A 6,510-nucleotide genomic window follows, 5' to 3' on the forward strand; every position below is an offset into this window, starting at 1 on the left:
TGCATAGCTCCCCCCAATCTTGGCTGGTGGAGTGCAACTGGAGCTTCCGGTGAATTCACGCTGTGTTCCCAGTGTGAGACACGAAACCAAGGGTCTGAGAGGAAACTTCATTCAGCCTTTTCAGGTTTATCACAACCTGATGGCCATGCTGGTTACTCCATTTACTTACAAGGTGAATGGGTACATGAGGGCACTTAACAAAGGCACCCACGTGTCTCTGTGGCGCAATTGGTCAGCGCGTTCGGCTGTTAACCGAAAGGTTGGTGGTTCGAGCCCACCCAGGGACGACTGTTTTCGAGATAGGTGTAGATTTATATTGAAAATAAAATTCCCTCTGCACCACTAGTAGTTTACATTAGTGAAACGCGTTAGTGACATCCTCAGTCCTCACTACTTTGAGCACTGAGGACACAGCAGCTGGATGAGGGAAAATGAGATATTTAGGAGATGCTGCTGACCATGGAGAAGTCCACCATGATCAACAACATGGAAAGGTGGTGGCTGGACAAGTCATCCACCTGGAGAAGCTCCTCAGAAAAAAAAAGCAGATCACCTGGGAGATGAAGAAGAGACAAGCTCAAACTGTGGAGTATGCTCTAAAGAAGAGTACCCTTGAAGCAAAAGGTCTTTAGAAAAATCTCAAACCAACAGCAGAAAATACTGAGGGAAAGGTCTCTGTGGCGCAATCGGTCAGCGCATTTGGCTGTTAACTGAAAGGATGGTGGTTCGAGCCCACCCAGGGACGGCCGTTTTCGAGATAGCTATTTGTATTGAAAATAGAACTCAATCTACACTAACCACCAGCGCATTCAGCTTTTATCTGAAAGATTGGTGGTTGGACACCACCCAGGGACGCATCCTTAAATGGGAATTACCATTTTTTACAACCTGGACCTTATTTCTGGCATAAAAATACGATCATTTACTCACCCATATTACTTTGGTGTCATTTGGAGTCGTCCGGACAATATTTAGATCCGTTTAGTCCAGTCCTTTTATGAGGGACAAGACCCTCATAAAAGCGCTGGACAGTGTACTACCAATTACTCAAACTTCATCTCTTCCTCGGTATGAAAAGCAGGGAGGAGGTCTGGTGAGACACTCACTCATGCTACTCAGAGAACCGGGGTTATGCAAGTAACCTAAAGTTCTATTTCGTAGCATTCATTTAATCTCGCATTAAAAAATACTGACTGCGGGGTAGATGTTCCTCAGTGATCCATGGCCCCAGGACGAACCCTGTAAAGGCTTAGTCACACTCAGCTCTAAATGGGCTAATTATATTGCATCATTTCCTGCTTCTGCACCGTGTGGTATTGCTGTTTACAGAGTGTTAGCGTCGCTCAACTTCCAAAAAACGTTCTGTTTATTGCGGGGAATTCTTACGTATCTTCAACCACCTGTCCTCTATAGCTACTTTTTGAACCACACACACTCTCTCTCTCTTCTAATCAACTTTGTCTGCTAACGTCAGCGAATTAACCATGGCTTCTCCCTCTGCTTCCTCTTCTCTCTCCTGCATCTCGTGCCACATGTTTAGTTACTCCTCTGCCTCCTTTAGTGGTAATGGTATGTGTAACAAATGTAGTTTATTCGTAGCACTGGAGGCGAGGCTTTCCGAATTGGAAGCACGGTTCCGCACCATTGAAAAACAACCAGCAGCTAGCCAGGGCCCTGTAGCCGGTGCGGACCGACCAAGAGTAGCTCCTGTTAGCATAGCTCCAGTTAGCTGTCCCCCGACAGCTCCCGAGCAGCCGGGAAACCAGGGCGGCTGGGTGACGGTTCGAAGGAAGCATAGTCCCACAAGGCCCGTGGATCACCACCAAACCCTTCACGTCTCCAACCGGTTTTCTCCACTCAGCGACACACCCGCTGAGAAACCAACTCTGGTGATTGGCGACTCTATTTTGCGGAACGTGAAGATAGAGAAACCAGCGACCATAGTTAGATGCATTCTAGGGGCCAGAGCGGGCGACACTAAATCTTACCTCAAACTGCTGGCTAAGGCTAAGGTTAAATACAGTAAAATTGTTATTCACGTCGGCAGTAATGACACCCGGTTACGTCAATCGGAGGTCACAAAACTTAATGTGGAATCGGTGTGTAAGTTTGCTAAAACTATGTCGGACTCCGTAGTTTTCTCTGGTCCCCTGCCCAACCTGACCAATGATGACATGTTTAGTCGCACGTCGTCATTCCATCGCTGGTTATCTAGGTGGTGTCCAGCAAACAACGTGGCCTTCATTGACAATTGGCACACTTTCTGGGGAAAGCCTGGTCTGATTAGGCGAGATGGCATCCACCCAACTTTAGCGGGTGCTGCTCACATCTCTAGGAATATGGCCGATTTTATTAACCCCCCGAAACCATGACAACCCAGAGTTCAGACCAGGAGGTGGCGTTGTAGTCTTACACACTTCTCTGCCGCTTCTCTAGGACTGTCTCACACCCTAAACTCTATCAACTCTATAGATGTTCTGTCTGCTCCCAGATTATTTAAACCAAAAAATAACAACAGAGGAGTTTCTCATAGGAACCTGATACAAATCAGTACAAGTTCATTGGTAGAACAGAAGAATAGGAAAATTAAATGTGGTCTTTTAAATGTCAGATCTCTCTCATCTAAATCTCTTTTAGTGAATGATCTGATAACTGATCATCAGATTGATCTATTTAGTTTGACTGAAACATGGCTACAGGATGATGAATATGTTAGTTTAAATGAGTCTACTCCGCCCAGTCATAGTAATTATCATATTCCTAGAAGCACAGGTAGAGGAGGAGGAGTGGCAGCAATTTTCCACTCTGATTTATCTATTAATCCTAGACCTAAGGAGAGCTTTAATTCATTTGAAAGTCTTACTCTTAGTCTTCCCCATCCAGAACAGAAAATACAAAAACCAATTCTTTTTGTTGTGGTGTATCGCCCACCTGCTCCTTATTCTGAGTTTTTAGCTGAATTCTCTGAGTTTTTATGTGATTTAGTTCTTAGAACAGATAAAGTCATTATAGTAGGTGACTTTAACATCCATGTTGATGTTGTCAGTGACAGCCTTAGCTCCTCATTTACATCATTATTAGATTCAATTGGCTTTTCTCAGAATGTAAACGGATCAACTCACAGTTTTAATCACACCTTAGATCTTGTCCTAACATATGGCATAGAAACTGAAGGTTTAACAGTATTTACTCATAACCCTCTTTTGTCTGATCATTTCTTCATAACCTTTGAATTTGCAATAATGGATTACACAGGAACTGAAAAGACATTTCATTACAGTAGATGTTTGTCTGACAATGCTGTAACTAGATATAAAGAATTAATTCCTTCTTTATTTACCTCAGTGCCATGTACCAATGTTGTGGACGACAGCAACCACAATTTAACCCCTGCACTAATAGATTATTTTGTCGATGGCACTGCAGCATCGCTTAGTTCAACTTTAAACTTAGTTGCTCCTCTGAAAAAGAAGGTCATAAATAGGAGGAGGCTAGCTCCATGGTATAATTCACAGTTGCGCTGTTTAAAACAGGCAGTCCGAAAGCTAGAAAGAATTTGGCATTCCACTAATTCTGAAGAAGCTCGCATAGCCTGGAAAGATAGTTTAACAACTTATAAAAAAAGCTCTCAGTAGTATTAGAACAGCATATTATTCATCATTAATAGAAGAAAACAAGAACAACCCCAGATTTCTTTTCAGCACTGTAGCTAGGCTGACAAAGAGCCACAGCTCTGTTGAGCCATCTATTCCTTTAGCCCTCAGTAGTAATGACTTCATGAGCTTCTTTACTAATAAAATTGTCGGCATTAGAGAAAATATTCAAGGCATCCTTCCAACAGCTGTTAAAGATGCAAGTACAGCGACATTAGAAACTTTTGTACGACCTTATCAATATCTGGAATCCTTCTCCCCAGTAGATCTTCTTGAGCTCTCTTCAACAATTACAGCATCTAAACCATCAACCTGTCTTCTAGATCCAATCCCAACTAAATTGCTCAAAGAAGTTTTTCCATTAATTAACATCTCCATATTGAACCAGATAAATTTATCTTTATTAACAGGATATGTGCCTCAGTCTTTTAAGATTGCTGTAATTAAGCCCTTACTTAAGAAAGCCACTTTAGATCCAGATGTTTTAGCCAACTATAGACCAGTCTCCAACCTTCCCTTTATTTCCAAAATTCTAGAAAAAGTTGTTGCTAATCAGTTGTGTGACCACTTAAACAAGAATGGTCTGTTTGAAGAGTTTCAGTCAGGTTTTAGAGTTCATCATAGTACAGAAACAGCTTTGGTTAAAGTTACCAATGATCTCCTCATGGCTTCAGACAGTGGACTTGTCTCTATACTTGTTCTGCTAGATCTTAGTGCTGCATTTGACACTATTGATCATAATATTTTACTACAGAGACTTGAAAGTGGGGTCAAGATTAAAGGAACTGCATTAGACTGGTTTGAATCCTATCTATCTGACAGATTCCAGTTTGTTCATGTCAATAATGATTCCTCTACTTATACAAAAGTAAGTTATGGAGTTCCTCAGGGTTCTGTGCTAGGACCAATACTCTTCACGTTATACATGTTGCCATTAGGCAAGATTATTAGAAAACATGGCATAAACTTTCATTGCTATGCAGACGACACCCAGCTATATTTATCTATGAAACCAGATGAAACTAATCAGTTGGTTAAACTCCAAGCATGCCTTAAAGACATAAAGGCTTGGATGACCTGTAATTTCCTACTCTTAAACTCAGACAAAACAGAAGTTATTGTATTCGGTCCTAAGCATCTCAGAGATTCATTATCTAATCACATGGTGTCTTTGGATGGCATTACCTTGGCCTCCAGTACTACTGTAAAAAACCTTGGTGTTATATTTGATGAGGATATGTCCTTTAAATGTCACATAAAGCAAGTGACCAGGACTGCCTTCTTTCACCTGCGTAATATCGTCAAAATTAGGAACATCCTGTCTCAGAGTGATGCTGAAAAACTAGTTCATGCATTTGTGTCGTCCAGACTGGATTATTGTAATTCATTACTGTCTGGCTGTCCAAATAGCTCTTTAAAAAGCCTCCAGTTGATTCAAAATGCCGCAGCAAGAGCATTGACAGGAATTAGCAAGAGAGATCATATTACTCCAGTTTTAGCTTCTCTTCACTGGCTCCCTTTAAAGTCTAGAATAGAATTTCCTCCTCCTTACATACAAGGCCCTTAAAGGCCTAGCTCCATCGTATCTTAAAGACCTTATTGTACCATATCATCCCAGCAGATCTATTCGGTCTGAAAGTGCAGGCCTACTTGTGGTTCCTAGAATTTCAAAAAGTAGAATGGGAGGTAGAGCTTTCAGCTATCAGGCTCCTCTCCTGTGGAACCAGCTCCCAGTTTGGGTTCGGGAGGCAGACACTCTCTCTATTTTTAAGGTCAGGCTTAAGACTTTCCTTTTTGATCAGGCTTATAGTTAGGGCTGGACTAAACCATCCCTTAGTTATGCTGCTATAGGCCTAGGCTGCTGGGGGATGATGCACCAAACACATGTCCTCCTTCTTTCTTCTCTCTCCTCTCTCGCATCCTCCACTTTCTTTTCTCTGGCACAGAGCTCTTGCCCTCTAATTTCCTATATACTACTAGTCATACAATTCTGTGCTATTACTATGTAGAATGTTTACTGCTGTGTGTGTCCCACCCCTCTTCCCCCCCCTTCTCCCCCTTCCCCCCTCTTCTTGTGAGTATCTCTGGCCTGGAGTTGTGCGTTTCCTGTGGAGCTCTATACTACATCTGTTATCGTGGTCTCATCAGCCTGCCTAGTCTTCATGGAATCCTGCAGTTATCCACTCCTACCTGAATGAACAATTCTCCAACCTGCCTATGATTCCTCTTACATTTTCAAACTGTCATGTAACATCACCAGTTTGTATCATAAGATTCCACATGTACACTTTAGTCAGATATGTGTATCTATGACAGATGTATGTTTATCTTGCTGTTCTCTTCTCTTCTCTCTTTGCTGTTCTCTTCTCTCTTTCTTCTGTCTGTACCCGGCTGGCCTTAGGCAGATGGGTCCCTCCATATGAGCTGGGTTCTGCTCGAGGTTTCTTCCTGTTAAAAGGGAGTTTTTCCTTGCCACCGTTGCCTTCAGGCTTGCTCTGGGGGTTTCAGGCCGGGTTTTTGTAAAGCGTCTTGAGACGATTTGTATTGTTATTGACGCTATATAAATAAAATTGAATTGAATTGAATTGAAAAGCAGGATCAGAAGACACCTTGGTTGAAAAAGAGAATCCAGGAGATCAGAAATTTTGAGAATACACTCAAAATAACAGGAAAGTAAGGTTTCTCTACAACCCTCCACTCTTTTCCCTTAACCTGATGCTATCTTAATTTTTCTTAATTTTCATAAAATTTTTAAAAGGTACATTTATCTTAATATTCTGAATAGACACATAAAATGAATCCAAGGTAGTCCCACAAGGTACTGTTGTGGGTTATTTATTTGCTATTTACACCATAT

The sequence above is a fragment of the Chelon labrosus genome, assembly GCF_963514085.1.
Source record: "Chelon labrosus genome assembly, chromosome: 19".
In the NCBI taxonomy this organism is placed as follows: Eukaryota; Metazoa; Chordata; class Actinopteri; order Mugiliformes; family Mugilidae; genus Chelon; species Chelon labrosus.